The 16,441-nt window shown below is 31.7% G+C and overlaps 1 protein-coding gene and 1 long non-coding RNA gene across 2 annotated transcripts in view; both read left to right on the top strand.

Annotated features, from left to right (window-relative positions):
• Positions 1–7,011: 7,011 nt before the first annotated feature.
• Positions 7,012–16,441, top strand: part of LOC132733102 (uncharacterized) — a gene marked incomplete at its 3' end in the record, with an annotated part of 50,190 nt that continues 40,760 nt past the window's right edge. The window contains exon 1 of the mRNA XM_060719698.1: positions 7,012–7,165. The remainder of the gene's footprint in view (positions 7,166–16,441) is intronic.
• LOC132733106 (uncharacterized) lies at positions 9,177–11,227 on the top strand. The gene is made up of 3 exons (XR_009626130.1): positions 9,177–9,240; positions 9,515–9,595; positions 11,100–11,227. It is a non-coding gene; the product is annotated as an uncharacterized LOC132733106 (long non-coding RNA).

Below are 16,441 nucleotides of genomic sequence, written 5' to 3' on the forward strand. Positions count from 1 at the left end.
TCGATTTTTTCTTGAAGTTTTGTCCGCCTTTCTGTATTTTTATAGATAAAGTAGCAAGATTTTACATTATCGCAAAATACTTTTCGCGCCATTCAACATTGAATATGTCGAATAGTTGAACTTTAAACAAGAGATTTAGTCAATCTTAACAGGCGATATAAAACTGCCTAAAACTGGACACTATAGAAACCGATGGACAGTAGTGCGCATCTCATGAAAGTATCCAGTTTATCGAGAAATTGGATGGCCATTTCCAGGACCAAAGTAACTGATGATTTTAGCATTGACAAAACTAACAGTTGTTCGTTGGAAGATGGTACAGCACTTAGTTTTTTTATATCGTCTGACATTCTATAAAAAAACAACATTAACGTGACATTTACTGTACCCACCGGCCCACACATCAAACAATCAACTGCCATAAACGGCTGAACATTGCGTTAAGGTAAGCATGTGAATAAGGAAACTACTAAATTTGGGGTCCAAAACGTAATCCATATAACATTGACGCAAAACAAGTTAGAGACGATTTCAATGTTGACTGACATACTCGATTTTAGTAAATTTGACATTCTGCTAATTGATGACAATTTCAGATTTTTGCTCAAGGAAACATGGCGCCTCGACAAGCGATGCCAGAATTCCAAGTCCGCCGTTTCAGTCCTTTGCTAGAAGAAATTACATCTGCCACAAGTAATTACCTTTGCCAAAAGTACTTACCTTTGCTACAAGTTATTACCTTTGCCACATAGAAGTCTCTGCTTCGATTCCTTACTCTTCCAATGTATTTACTAAAATTCTTTAGTTATAACAATATTTTATTCATGAACATTTCATTTACATGATAATTGACAAATATTAAATTGCACGGATGAATTTCTCTCCGTAAGCACTATCTCAAAGAGTATGTATAAAATGGTAACAATTGTACATGTATATGCATATTTGTGTTAAATATGCATAACATTTTCACTATAAACTTGCTTCTTTACATGCATAATAAAGTCAGCAATATGCACTCAGGCTGTCCTAATCGAACCGATCTTAATAATAAAGTAAAGACTCAGATTCTTTCGAATGTGACCGTGGTCCCATGTGTTTACGCCGGACACACAAAGAACCAGGTTTGCTTCTAGAACTGACAAGTCTTTATGCATTTTCCTCCGGTTTGTAAATAATTAATATACATCTACATGCTTCGCCCAGATTGACAACAATAAATAAATACAAATAAGATTATTCAGCATTAGGTTAATCATCATAATGCCATGCAAGTCTAGCGCTAATGTATACGGTGCCCAAATTTTAGGTGCGGACCCATGATACGGTACCAAGAACTCGGTCAGTTGTCACGCTTTTATGACTTTTTTAAGAAATTAAACAGCTTAAATTTGTGTGCAATATTTTTTGTATACATATCTTTGATGCTTACAGTTATATCAAATAAATATTTTGATTGACAACATAATTTTCTCCTTTTAAAAGTTTTCCAAATGATCATTTTACCCAAGCCAGCTCTAGCTGTTTTCATTAAAACAAAGAAATCGTACAAGTCTTTGATAAAAACTAGATGAAGACATAAGCTTCAATGATCATAATATTCCGTAGACACACTTTTATGAATACACTTGCTTCAAAAGTGTGATTTTCAGGTCGTTTTCCATCATGCATGTTGTGTTTCAGTGTTTGTTTTGTCTAAAATGATACGGTGCTGCACGCAGGATGATAAATTATCGACGGTACGCGGAAAAATGATGCGTATACCCTTGACACCGTGTGAGTGTTGGCGGTAAAAAAAGAAGATATAACTTCCTGATCAATTTTCACTTAGGTTGATTCAGTTTTGAATAAGCTTTGCAGATATGTATTTTTTCAAGAAATATTTAGCTTTAATATTATCCGACGCCGTCAGTAATGAAATGGGAATAATTTTCTGAAACGTGATTTTATTCGAGATTTGCTTCTGGAGAAGACAACCTTCTGTCCGTAGAGCATGAATATTAATATTCATCACAAGACAGTATCTTATTGATCTCAATTATGGTACATCTAAACGTGTATAATTTTTATGTTCAATAAAAATGTTGCATCACTTGCAGTTGTTATTATCATTCAATAATATTAAAATGACATAAAGTATTTATGATGAACAGTCCTAGAATATTTTGACACAGGAACTTGAAATTCTATCAAATAATCAATATTAATTATAATATCCAAATATACCCCCTATATACTATAATTTTTTTATAGTATATAGGGGGTATATTTGGATATTATAATTAATATTGGTTATTTGATAGAATTTCAAGTTCCTGTGTTTGTGTTTTTTTATAGTATATAGGGGGTATATTTGGATATTATAATTAATATTGGTTATTTGATAGAATTTCAAGTTCCTGTGATTTTGATAAGGAACCGTCAGTTGTAAAATGTTATTGTTATCTGATAATGAACAGTCGTCATACTTGCTGGTATGTCATTTATTATTGACAGTTTAGGTTTTTCAAAATTTGTATGATTAACAGTCCGAATGTAGACCTCAATGAAATGTTCTGGAATATTAACAAAATGAATAGTCAACCACATTAACCATATATATGAATGGTTGAACACAACAGTAAGGATAAATAGCGCAATGTGCATATCTTTTTATTTTGGTAGCATATTTTAAGCAAAAAGAAAAGACACTATAAGTCTGAAACATTATCTCATAGCCTCCCCATCAGTACATTCAGTGCTTTGATTTTTTTGAGTATTCAAAAATAACCTTTAAATGAGGGAAGTGACCAAATTAAGAAACTAGTCTAAAAAAAGTTTTATCTTAATTGTCCTTGTGTTACTATATGACTTCCAAGGCGGTTATATTTTGTTGTAATTGTAATTTGGACGAAGAAAATTTGTATTTCATAATCATGACTCTGGGTAACATCAATTGTGGCACTTATTTTACCATATGATAATGATTTTAACAAATGCTACACAGTGATGCATACCAAATATCTAAGTTTTAGGCATTGCAATAATAAGAACTTGAGTAAACAAGAAAAATATTACATACATTCGTATGTAATATAGGTACGATTGCATACTACTTTTTGTGAAGACTTTTTATGTTTGCTGCATTAAAGGTGTAATGTAAAATGAACAAACATGTCATGAGATATTTTATATCTTTAAACATTTTCATGGAATGTAATTAATGTATCATCATATTAAAGTTGCATGCCTTCAGATGAGAAAAGTGATTTCAAGGAAATCAAAATATGAAAAGAAAATTCACGGTCAATTGACTGCTTTGAAGCATAATCACATAATAAAATTACAGAAAACTTTTTAATACACTAAAGGTAGAATTTCATTGTAAGTCATAGTCACAGATTTGAGATATGATTATTTATTCATATTAACATCATTATTGGTTATATATTGATAAAAAAAACCCGAAAAACACAGTTTGTAAATATTTTTTACATGTACAATAAAATATGAAAAAGGTATTTTCCATCCTATGCGACGCGTCGAGGTAAGCTATATTTATCATTCCCGCGCTTAGACGCGATGGTGCTTGGGATAATCACTTGATACTGTAAATGGCAGCCATTAATTTTTACGATGCCCTCCTCGGACAGTTTATCCTGCCGAAAAGATATGAAAAAATACTTGCAATTCAAAGTTTGTTTGCTACATAAAGATTATCGATTTACTCTTTGCAAACCTTTTCTCTGCCTGATTGTAATAATATTTATGTGTTTTCATTGGCTTAAACCATCACGTTATCAATACACATAAATTTAAGGTGTGAACTAATATTTCATGTTCATTAAAATTATTCCGTTAATAGACATATAACAATGTTATTTACAAATGAATTGAAAATAATATTATGACCACAGCAGATTTCGTACAGAAAAATGAATTATCATACGTTTTATTATACACCCGGACAAATTTCGGCGTATATTGTTATGCACCTGGTTGTCCCGTCCGTCTGTTAGCAGGTTTTTGTTTTCGGTTTCAAAAATGTTAACCATAATCAGATGATACACAAAGCGCTGGTTTGACCTTTCTCATGGTCACACTTAGTCATTTTGTATCAATATCAAAATGTTGTGCCCGCTCTGTATCTTTTGAACAGGTAAAAAGAGATTAAAACTTTTTTGCAGAAATATTACTTATATTGAGACGGTGTGCAGAACACAAGTTCGGACGGCCTAAGATCAAAATTGGCCCCACCTCGTGGATTAATTGAAAATATAAAGACTTTTCTACGAGTTTTCGTGTCCAGTCTGTATCTTTTGAACTGGTGGAAAGAGATTGAAACTACGTACTTGGAATAAATGTTAATCATTATGAGACGATGTGCAGAGTGGCGGTTTTGACCTTCCTCAGGTCAAGGTTACACTTACTTATTTTGTAGCAATATCAAATTTTGTGTTTGCTCTGTTTCTTTTAAGAAGATTGTAGGACATTAAAGCTATTCGGCAGAGATATTTATATATAACTGAGATGATGTGCAGAGCGCAGTTTTTTGACTACCTCGGTTCAAGGTCACAATGACTCGCTCAAAATTCTTATATATATGGAACGCCGTGACTGTCTTATGTAATCAATGTTTTTGTTGTCTTGTGAAACGATGATATTATTTTGTCGTTGGAGCATGTTAGCATGTGCAATTTACATCATGTCTTGTCAAAGGAACATGCTGACTTGTACAAACAGCATGTTAACTTGTCCAATTATTATGATGACATGTGCAGACAACATGCTAACTTGTCAAAGTATCGTGATGACTTGTGCAAACAACATGTTAACTTGTCAAAGTATAATGATGACTTATATATAGTTGTATATTATACAATATAAGTGTATATTATACAAAGGGTGATTACAATGTATGAATTCATAAATATGTTCCTCCCAATATACAATGAGTATGTTACCTCCCTTCATTTCCAAAATCTATTACTTTTAATGCTCTTTTTAATCAAACAGTTTTAGATTTTTTTATGTTTAGATTTTAATAATTGAGAAGATTATAGGTTTATATGATTAAATTATTTTGAAATAAGACAATCTTATTGATTGAAACTGATGTTACTTAAAATATGTAAAATCGCTAAATAACAATAAGTTGTAAATGATACATATAAAATGTCGATTTTTTAAGGCATATTATCAAACTTTTGGTCTGAATTACCGTACCGGTAGTATGAAAAAGAAAGAAAGAAATAAAAATACCCCCAGTTGTTAATTTACAATGCTACCTCCGTTTTGCCATATTGGCAGTCTTTCTCAAATTGAAAGACCGATATGGGTTGAAGGGCTGATGTAAAGTGGCTGCACCTGTTTTATTATACATTAAAACAAAATACATTCTTGTATATGTTTAAAGGAAGAAAAACAATTATGATAAGTCGAGAAAGTTTAGCCCATGACTACTACTGCATTTTTTAATTGCTGAAATTTAAAAGCTTTAAATCAGGGGAGGTAATAATAACACATTTTCATATGCACAAAAATATTATATTTATGTAAAAGCTTAGATATTTTGCATGAAGCATGCCTTGTCGACATAAACAGCATTTATATAAATCATGCTCAAGGGGTAAATATTGGCCCTGCCCCAGGCGTCACATAGATAGAAAAACTTATTTTCATGTGTTATTTCAAGATTATGTAAAGTTTTAAATCTTTGGCATGTATCATTACATAGGAAAACCTTGCAAGTGTTTCAAAAATCATTTCCCTGATATTACAAAATGGCTATGTCCAGTGGGTTGGTTGCGGGATGGATTGGTTTCGCACAGTTGACTATCATGATTATCATTAGGCTTATATTTTGCGTTATCATTAAAAGCCAACATAAAACGATCATTATTGTTGTTTTTTTTACTCAGTATACATGTATATCTCCGTGGCAATTTCATGGACGTAAATTATCATCACTCTGTGCTTCGTAATAAGCCTTTATTTAAAGTGCATGGCTGGTGATATGTCTGGGGTGTCCGCAGCGAAAGCTGCGGCATATATAATTGTCACTAAGTAATCGCGAGACAAGAGCATAGCGCTTTGGCATGTATCAATGTATATCTTAATATTGATACAAAATGTAATTGAAATAAAACATATTGTGAACAAATGTAATAAATAGGTATCCTCTCTGTTTACTTTTTTTCGATAACTTTAAATTTTATTCTCTAAAAACAAATTTGTATTCAGGCCTAAATTGCCATGCCTATGCGATTGGAGCCAAATCGCATGCTTTTACATTTGATGAAAGGCGCTCTTCATTGTTGATCGTTGTATATAAGTCTATACATGTAAGATTATGTGCGCCAGATTTAGATCATGATTTAGCAAACATGTTTATAAGGTCCAAAAAGCACATGCTCGAACCAAATATCTAAGATGAGGCATTTGGGTATACATATGACTCTATGTGAAATTAAGTGATCCCAAGTTGGGGCCAATTTTAACTCCAGAATCTTAATTATGCAGACTTTTTTCCCATTAGGCAATAATTCAGTCCAAATATTTAAGCTTCGGTAAGACTGTTCCTGTATGAGACTATGTTAAAATTAAATAACTCCCCGGCAGTAATTCGTGTCACGTCGCAACATCACTGTTACGATCATATGGCAATTTTCAGCTTAACTGGTAGAGGAAAATGACAGCTGCTTTATACCTAAAGCCTTAAGCTTTTTGAAAAGATTCACTTTTAGATTATACTTAATCTTCTGTCAAGTAGATACTCAATAGACCGGAGCAATATGATTTCTTTAGAGACCTTTAATTTGACATTGTGGATGCCAAACAGGCTTCATTGCAATTGATTTACATAAAAATATAATTTAATGGATTGGCAGAATTAATAACATAAATATTCATTCTTTAGTTTTTGTCACTTTTCGAAAGATATATTTAGATTTAATTGCGATTTATGACTATTGGGTCATTTTAAGTTCGTTCCGCTCAAGAATCTCTTTTCAGTATTTCGCCAGACCGGATTGTACAGTACCGTGAACGCAGCAATTAGTGAGTTAATATTTTCGCGCCACAAGATTCAGAATCAGATGGAAAAGACAAAACAAACAAAAACTCATAAAGGTTATTGAAAACATACGTGGTTGAAATCGAGAAATCGTTTTGCGTTGAAAAGGAGGTAAATGCTGTTTGATGCTATTATTCATATTCACTAATAAGAAAGACATAAGTCATTAGTTTAGACTCCAGTATGCCCAATCTCCTACGCAGACTCCAGATCTGTCAAGGGAGGTAATCACTGTGAGGAGTTCTGTGTTCACTAAAAAAATATCAGGATCAAATGATCCTGATTTTATAGTCATTGTTTTTAAAAAATAAAATTATCCTGTTTTGCTAGAATTAAATGGTACTTATTCAAAGTAGTTTGGGATAAAATTTATGAATAACAAAACAAAATAAGAAATAATCAGATTAAAATAGGGTCAATTTTTGGACAGCTAAGGAAGATTCACATATTTGGAGACTATCTCCAAATCGGGAGATGTCTCCAGATCGAGCGACATTTGGCACAAAAAATTACCTACTTTTGTCTCCAGATGAAGAGGCTGTCTCCCAAATCGGCGACATTTTCTGGCAGTGGTGTCTTTTATTGTTCTTTGCGCAAAAAACGCTTGATAATCGCATTTTTTTAGGTTTACCAAGCGAAAGAGCGGGAAAAATTGAGGTAAGATATCCGTGGTTTTGCATATCTTCACCGAGGAATTTTATAATGAAATGTTACAATAAGCATTAATCTTAAGAAATCACTGATGTAATTACTCTTTTTAACTTTTAAACTTTGTATGTGAATCTTTTCACGGTCCGTCATTTCTATAATAAAATGTAGATGAAAAAAAAAATTAAAAGGTGCCATGTTTGATTGTCTAAAATCCGTACTACTAGGTATACAAATAGGTATGGCTAACTGCTAGACGCGGTAATACGGACTTTACACTACAATATCTTTATACATAAAAAAATATTTTATCCCAAGAAAAATGTAAATAAAACAATTGGTCCCAATTATAAAGTAGAAATATCGTTTGTCTTTTGCTTTTGCCTCTTTTAAAGGCATAAAATATGTACCAATAAAACAATTAGAATATATATTTTTTTTTTCTTTCAGATAAGCAAATATACTGTATCCTGTTTTCTCGTATTCTCGGGGGGTTAAGGACTAAACTTGGTTGCATAATATTTATAAAACATTCTGTTACAGTATTTTTAGCCTGATACACAGAGAAATACCTTATTAACAAAATACAAAGAAAGAAAGATCGTAATTGTAAGCAAAACAAAAGATATTTCTGCTTGTATATACTGACCTTCACCCTCTATGTGAAGCAGGTGCTTTCTCGTATTCTCGTGGAATTTGATTGGTTGTTAAGGCTGGTCGCTATGTGATGATTTTATTCTACATACCAGTTCAAATCATTAGTGCCATACCTAATTAAGTGTTAAATGGCCTAAATCTATAATTTTATTGTGTTTTAATAACAGCTTGGCAGGCCATAACAAACTTTAAGGATCATATTGACGCCTCTTTGGTACCAAATGATTTTAATTGTTCCAAAAATAGTTTGAACTCCATTTAGTGTTGTTATTTACATTATCTCTCTAATATATATTAAGTTTACGTTTATTTATTAGTTACTTATTAGTTATATGAACATTAAAAATGAATACTACTGTTTTCCATTGCAGTTGTCAAAAATGAAATGTGTTTAGGACAAACAATGTTTCATTTTTGGTTTTTAATTGGAGTTCATATCTTTTTTATACTGTCTATTCGTGGAACAAATATTTTGAGCTGTATTGTATAAATAGTAGTGTGAGACCGTCATTTGAAGCGTCTTGCGTCAGAGACCCGCTACAGGTTTCTGCAACATGGAAAAAACTAGAAAATTGATGATTTTTGGGGGAAATTGATAAATTTAATGTTTATTCTCTGGATTTTACGATTATTTCCACAGTTATTTTGGTTTTTTATCTGTTTTTGTCGCATTTCTTTTATTTTTTTTAATGGAGATGAAAATGCTCTGCTAAATAGACATGTTTTCGGATATCGACGGAAGTCGCGAGCGTCGCTTCCATCCGTTTTAATGATTCCACGAGAATACGAGAAACCCCGAGAATACGAGAAACAGGGATATAAGTACTGCATACAAAAAGTCAAACATTGACCATGTTTACTTTTCAGCAGATATCGAAATGGTAAATATTCTATTTGTAATGATTATTCGTGAGACAGCACGTTTTCTGTTTGAACTACATAGCCTTAATAATTATTCTTAATACTAAATTTAAAAAAGAATAGTCATGGACCTTAAGCTATGTTCCCGATGGGACAAAAATAACCTAACCAGCTTTTCCTCTGTCCCAATGTTTAAATGTTTCCAACATTTATGGGTACTGTTATGTTAATTGCAAAAAGTAATTGTTTTAAGAAGATAATGTACATACTGTAAAAGTAAATCTTCTTATCAAGGGTCAAGAAGTGGAGATAGAGCTGCCAATTACAAGTGATGCCCCAGCAGAGTGTGCAGCTGTGGAAATAATTGACACACAGGTAATTCTTTAAATTGAACTCTAGTTGAAAATACTAAACAGTGCATTTCTTTATTAAACAATTTAAAACACTAAAATTATACACATTCTCCATAGCTATATAATTATGTAACTGATCAAGTGGGATAAATTTTATCCTTTTTAGCTCGACTATACGAAGTATATGGAGAGCTGTCCTACTCGCCCCGGCGTCCGCGTCCGCGTCCAGATTTTAGATTAAAGTTTTGGTGCAGTAAAATATTTTTCACCATAACTTTGTCATTTCTTAAGGTATCAACTTCAAACTTCAAATATATGTTCCTTATCATCAACCACATCTCATGTGACAAGGTTCATAACTCTAGCACCAATATTTTCAGATTTATCTCCCCTTGAACTTAGAATTTTCCTTAAAAAATACTATTTTTTACTGTTACTTCTTTATTTCTTAAGGGATCAACGTCATACTTCAAATATATGTACCTTATCATCATCCCCATCTTATGTGACAAGGTTCATAACTCTAGCACCAATATTTTCAGATTTATCTCCCCTTGAACTTAGAATTTTCCTCAAAAAATACTATTTCTTACTGTTTCTTCTTTATTTCTTAAGGGATCAACCTCATACTTCAAATATATTTATGTTATCACCATCCCCATCTTATGTGACAAGGTTCATAACTCTAGCACCAATATTTTCAGATTTATCTCCCTTTGAACTTAGAATTTTCCATAAAAAATATTATTTTTTACCGTAACTTATTTATTTCTGAAGTGATCAACTTCATACTTCAATTATATTTACGTTATCATCATCAACATCTTATGTGACAAGGTTCATAACTCTAGCACCAATATTGCAAGAATTATCTCCCCATAAACTTAGTTTATTTACTAGAAAAATGTTATTCTTTATTTTAACTTTTTTATTTTTAAAGGTATCTACCTCAAACTTCTAATACTTATTCCTTATCATCAATTACATTTTATGTGACAATGTTCATAACTCTTGAAGCAATATTTACAGCTTTATCTCTCTTTGAACTTAGGATTTTCTTTAAGAAATATAATAACTTCTTTATTTTTTAAGGTATCTACTTCAAACTTCAAATATATATTTCTTATCATTACACAAATGTTGTGTGGCAAGGTCCATAACTCTAGCATGACTATTTCTAGAATTATTCCCCTTGATCTTGGAATTTATGTTAACAAATGTTATTTTTTACAGTAACTTAATACATAATTATACATAATTGATTTTTCTTTCATAGTTTTGTCCTCCTTACTGCGTCCAGTATTTCATTAGTCGAGCTTCGCTGTCTCCTGTGACAGCTCTTGTTTTAACAACTCTGATTAATATCTTATGCATAAGTCTTACATAATTATATACTTTGATATAAAATCATTTCAAATTGAAAAATTACAAATTATGCAACTACATAGACATACATTTTTAACATCTTTTGATCATATTTTATAAAAATTGTAAATATGTATTTTAACACACAAACTATTTTCTAGACAGAAGACTGCACAAATGGTGACAGCAAAAAAATGCAAACCACCACACTGGAGCCATATGTTTAGATTACATAACAGATAAGAGGGCTCCCCAGAAGTGTTTCTCTAAAAGAATGAAGACATTTAAGCAGTGTTTCTGTCAGCTCTGATTTTCTGAGGGTCTTTTATGACCCCCTGTATGATATTTTAGGGGTCATTTCAAATTCATAAGGGTCATGCCAATAAATTTAACAAAAATGTAAAAAAAAAACAGGTAACACTTTATAAGTTTTATTTACAATATTTTGTATATTTTTCGTGAAGAAATTGGTCAATCTCTGCTATTTTGGATTATTTGTCATCCAATAATAACGCTGTATTTCTTAAAAATTATGTGTGTTAATTTTCATAGAAGAAAGAAAGTCGATACTATATTGAAATTCGTTCATAGTCGCCTTCTATTTTTCATAGTGCTTCATAGTACCGCCTAGTGACGTAATCAAGGGCCAAATAAAGCTAGTCCAATATATTAGACGTTACAGGCTTGTTATAGTTTATGTCGGTCAAGCCTGACGTCTAATAGTTATTGCTCAAAAACGCATAGCATCATAAAAAATTCAAAAAATGTCTATTGTCTTGCCTTTCAAGCTTTATTCAAAAGCTTATCTCCTTTTCTTTCAATTTCATGCTCAATCATACACAAAAACTCTCAAACAATGTACTTATCAATTTAAAATAAAATATAAACATCAATCTATTTTTGTCTATTCAGCCATACTGGTTAAGCAAGGTGCTTTACAGATTGATTCCAAATTTTTGAACGGAAAAATATATTCGAACACACTGACGGTGCATGGGCAATTATTTCGTTAAAAAAATATTCCGTTAGATTGTTCTGACTCAGTTAAACGCTTGCATTTGAATTAGCCAATCAGATTTCGCGCACTTTATGGCCGCCATTTGTTTATCGCTGTAAAAAGAATTGAAATACATGAGAGGATTTAATCATGATTTTTTCGGATGTGACAGTTTAATTATTTTGACAAAAGGTATTTATTTTTTAGTTTTGTTCATTAAATAGGTCAAAACATATGTAAATACACGCTGTCTTCATTGTTTTTCGTTCCGCCCGATTTTCTGGCGGAACATCCCAGCAAACACATGACGTTAAAATAACGTCGGATTAACGTTAGATTTTGGTCACGACGTCGGTGACCAAAATACGACGTAATCTCAACGTTAAAAAAAACCGATATCTTTCAGAACGTTTCTTTTTTTGAACGTCGTGACTTAACGTTCAGGTTCTGGGTCGGTGGTCCTGAACGGTAGGTAAAAAAATTAACAAAAAAAAATCCTTTTTCGTTGTTGTAGAATCATTTAAACTTTTTTTCAAAAATTGTTATTTTGGCTTACAAATGAAAGTACAATGTGACCAAGATCGCGGGGCCTTGCAATCCTAATAAAACATATAAGGTTTGGGCCGCTGTAATGGAGGCAAAGTTAAACATGTGTTATTGTTAATGAAATCTATTTATAGCTTACAGATCTGTTTTTCGAGTTTTCCAAATCATTTAACGTTTATAATATTATCATTTGTGGTACATTATATGTATCAAAATCAAACGAGTTTTTAAAATAAGTGGCTTTAAGATTTTAAATTATAGTGTCAGAAAAAGGGAAAGAAAAACATAATTAACCCTATGATTCGAAACCTACAGCCCACGTGGATGGAAAATTCAAATTCGTAGGCGTTAACGTTTTTGGCTGTCGGTCAGGAATTGGGATGCATTGATAAAATGAAAATATTTTAGATTTTCTTGAAACAAAAAGGTCAGTTCCATTTAAATTTAAATTTTATTTCTACTTTGGTATTTGATAAATAATTGCATGATTGCAAGGCATTTTTAAAATTTAATTATCATTATTTTGAACAGTTGAAGCAAAATGTCACACAATTTTCGCGATTAATGTCTGAAATAAATTTTTTTTCAAATTTGACATGTTTTAACTCTGCTTAAAATGTGCCTTTCAGTACTTCCAAAGAGAATGCTTAGTTTTTTCAAAATAATTTTTTCTTAAACTGTGATGTTTTTGTCCAGTTAAAAATCTGAGAATTGAGAATGAATTTGAAACTTTAATTTGAAACTATGAAAAATTTAAAAACTTGAGTAACTGTTCTATTTCAAACATAGAATATACATACATGAAATTTATGGAATATAAATTTTTCTTTTTCAGGTAGATCTAGTTCCAAGTGTTGGACATGCTCCTCAAAAAGGTCGGGAGGGACAGAAAACACGTGATAATGTAAAAAGAAAACATGGCCAAAGTAAGATTTTTTGTAAATTCTATTACATACTTATAATCCATACTAAACTGGAGTTTTTTTAAAGCAGCCTTTTAATTTTTTCAGTATTCGTGTTTAGTGTCAATTTTTGTTAAAGCTCTCCCTTATAAAAAGCTAGCAAAATTGTTCATAGGTTAAGATATACTTTTCAAAATTTTAAAAAGGGCAGATAACCATGAAAAACATGTTAGCTTGTTATTTTTCCATTTTTCATAATTTCTTTTTTTTTTCAGTGAAAATGATATCAAAAACGCTATTGGACATTAACATATCCTCCGGACAGACGAGGGATGGTTAGAGAAGGTCATATCTAAAAGCCCATCACAGCTCTAAAATTCGTGCCTAATTCTCATGGATATTTAAAAGTATAACTTTGTGAAGTAAACTAAAAGGAAGTAATTTATACCTTAGTGACAATTATCAAAAGGAGGTCAAAATATGCAAAATGTCACTATATGTTTTAGTAATGCTGTAGAAATATAGTTAAAATACTGAAAATCTGTCATTAATTGCTTGAAACATTATTATCCGAATATTTTAACTTTTCTTAAAATTATAATGTTTTCATTGTTTTGTTTGATAAGGCAAACTTTGATAGAAATGTACATACATTGTATTGTTCTTTAATATTTGTATATCAGTCTATGCGAAAGTCATTTTTTTTTTCAGGCCACAAGGACCGAGACCTTTAGGTTATTTCCGGCCCGGATGATGTTTTTCAGGCCCAGACTTTTCAAGCATTATTTTTATAATAACGCTGTTGAATGTAAAAATGATTGTCTTTCATTAAACTAGTGAGACCATCAAGTCAAGTCAAGTTGGAGAGTCGGAGTTTGAACAGAGAAAAAGTTTATTATTCAGGAAAATGGTAATGTGTCTTAAATGGAATACACTGTACCATAAAAGTGATTGAAAGGATATGAAATATAATTTCAAAAACCCTACATCATCAGACCATTATGCTGTTTTCTTCAAGATTCACTCCACACACCCCCTCCCATAAGAAAATATTCATTGTTTGTGACAAACACATACTGGTAAATTCCTCCATCTCAACTAATGTGAACAATATCTTTAGTAATTTTAAGTGTTATTACACACATTTTAACAAATCAAAGTTTCCTTTTGGTTACGATTTTTAATTATAAAAAGCGGCATCGCGAAAAATATGTGACAATTGAAAAATTTGTCTGGTTCCTGCAGAACATTCACAATCTACTTGTTGTTGAATTTTGATTATATTAGATTAAATATTTTTTTATTATTTTAAAGATTGTTACTCATCGGCTATTTCAACAGGCATCATAAACAAAATTTTCAAAATCTGTAATTTACGGCAAAATTTACCGTTGTTGATAAAGCTTTTTGAAGACAGAGTTGACTGGTATTTATTTGACATGTACAAAATAGATCTAAGGTTGGTCAATATCATCTTTAAAAAATTCTTTGCATTACAGGGAACTTGTTATCAATTTAGGTCACTTATTTTTTTAACTTTTTAAAAAATTTATTCGGACATGAGGACTGACGGAAAGGAATTTTTCTCGGACCGCATGATTTTTATTCAGCCAGGACCGAGGACCGACAGACTTTCGCACAGACTGGTATATGTTTTCTTAGTTTCATTTATGTCATTGTTTTTGTAATACTTTTTGTTTTGTTATTAACTTATTTTATGTTTTATTTTGTTTAATTTATGAAAAGTATTTAGCCTTGCAGAATTTACTAAAATTGTATGTATCAGCTTAAAATTGGAACTTTTATTTTAAATAAAAAAACATTAAAACATAATTTTGCTTTTAGTTTTTTGTTTACACATTTCATTGGATTGAAAAGCTTACTTAATAGAATGAGTTACATTTAAATTCGATCAAATCAGGATTAGCCCAGAAAATATTTATAACGTGGTAAAACCAAAAGGATTAGGTAATGATCAGATTAAACTCAGAAAAATGGGTCAGACTTAGAGCAGAAAATGGTTAAAGATTTAGGTCGGAAAATGGTCAGATTTGAGGTTGGAAAAATGGGTTAGAAAACTGGTTAGATTTTAGCTCGGAAAATGGTCAGATTTAAGGTCAAAAAATGGTCAGATTGAGGTCGGAAAATGGTTAGATAATGGTCAGATTTTGGTCAGAAAAAGGTTAGATAATGGTTAGATTCTGACGTCTACCTGACGTCAGATTATTACGTCAAAGAAACTTTCAAATCCAACCGTTTTTCCGACCGTCATCCGACGTCAAAACCTGACTTAAATCTGACGTCAGTATGACGTCTTGTGTTTGCTGGGATGCTATGGGTTTTTGAGCAATTTCGATATATGACGTTGCTTTGCCCAGAAAAAAAAATATCTCAAAGCGACGTCATATTTATAGGACTGAAATAAAGCTTGACACTAAATATGTTAGTGTTCATCCTTAGCTGTTTTACAGAAATTAGAAACATTCTCCTGTGGCTATCGCTCCCTTCGAAGTTTCTAATTTCTGTAGAACAGCACAGATGAACACTAACATATACGCAGACTGCATTTTCCAGCAGACAGTTATTCGTTCGCAGAATATGATGACAACAAAATAAATAATTTTGTCTGGGCGCTTTCAATATATGCAGTAACGTATAAATGCAAGCGTTTATTAACTAGTTGAAATTGGCTAAATGCCAGACCACGGACCCGGTAAATTTCATTTCTCATTAAAATTATAGTGGAGCCCACGGTAAACATTCCGTACATTTTTATACTGAATTGACGGTTTATAGTCTGTATATCTGACTTGTGTTGAAATCAGCGACGGTGAAATTCTTGCGTCACAAAATACGCACTAACTAAATTTCATTGCGTCATGGCTGAAAATAGTGCGCCAAAAACGCAAAAACGCGCTCTGGCAGAAACACTGATTTAAGTCTCAGGTGAGTACTCAGAACACTATTCAATATCATCTATCAACATGTAATAGAAATTCAAATATTCTTTCTTTGCATTTACGGCCCTTTACAGTTTTTTGTAAATAAACTCTTCCAT

The sequence above is a fragment of the Ruditapes philippinarum genome, unplaced genomic scaffold (assembly GCF_026571515.1).
Source record: "Ruditapes philippinarum isolate M1 unplaced genomic scaffold, ASM2657151v2 ctg8246_1_1_1_1, whole genome shotgun sequence".
Classification (NCBI taxonomy): domain Eukaryota; kingdom Metazoa; phylum Mollusca; class Bivalvia; order Venerida; family Veneridae; genus Ruditapes; species Ruditapes philippinarum.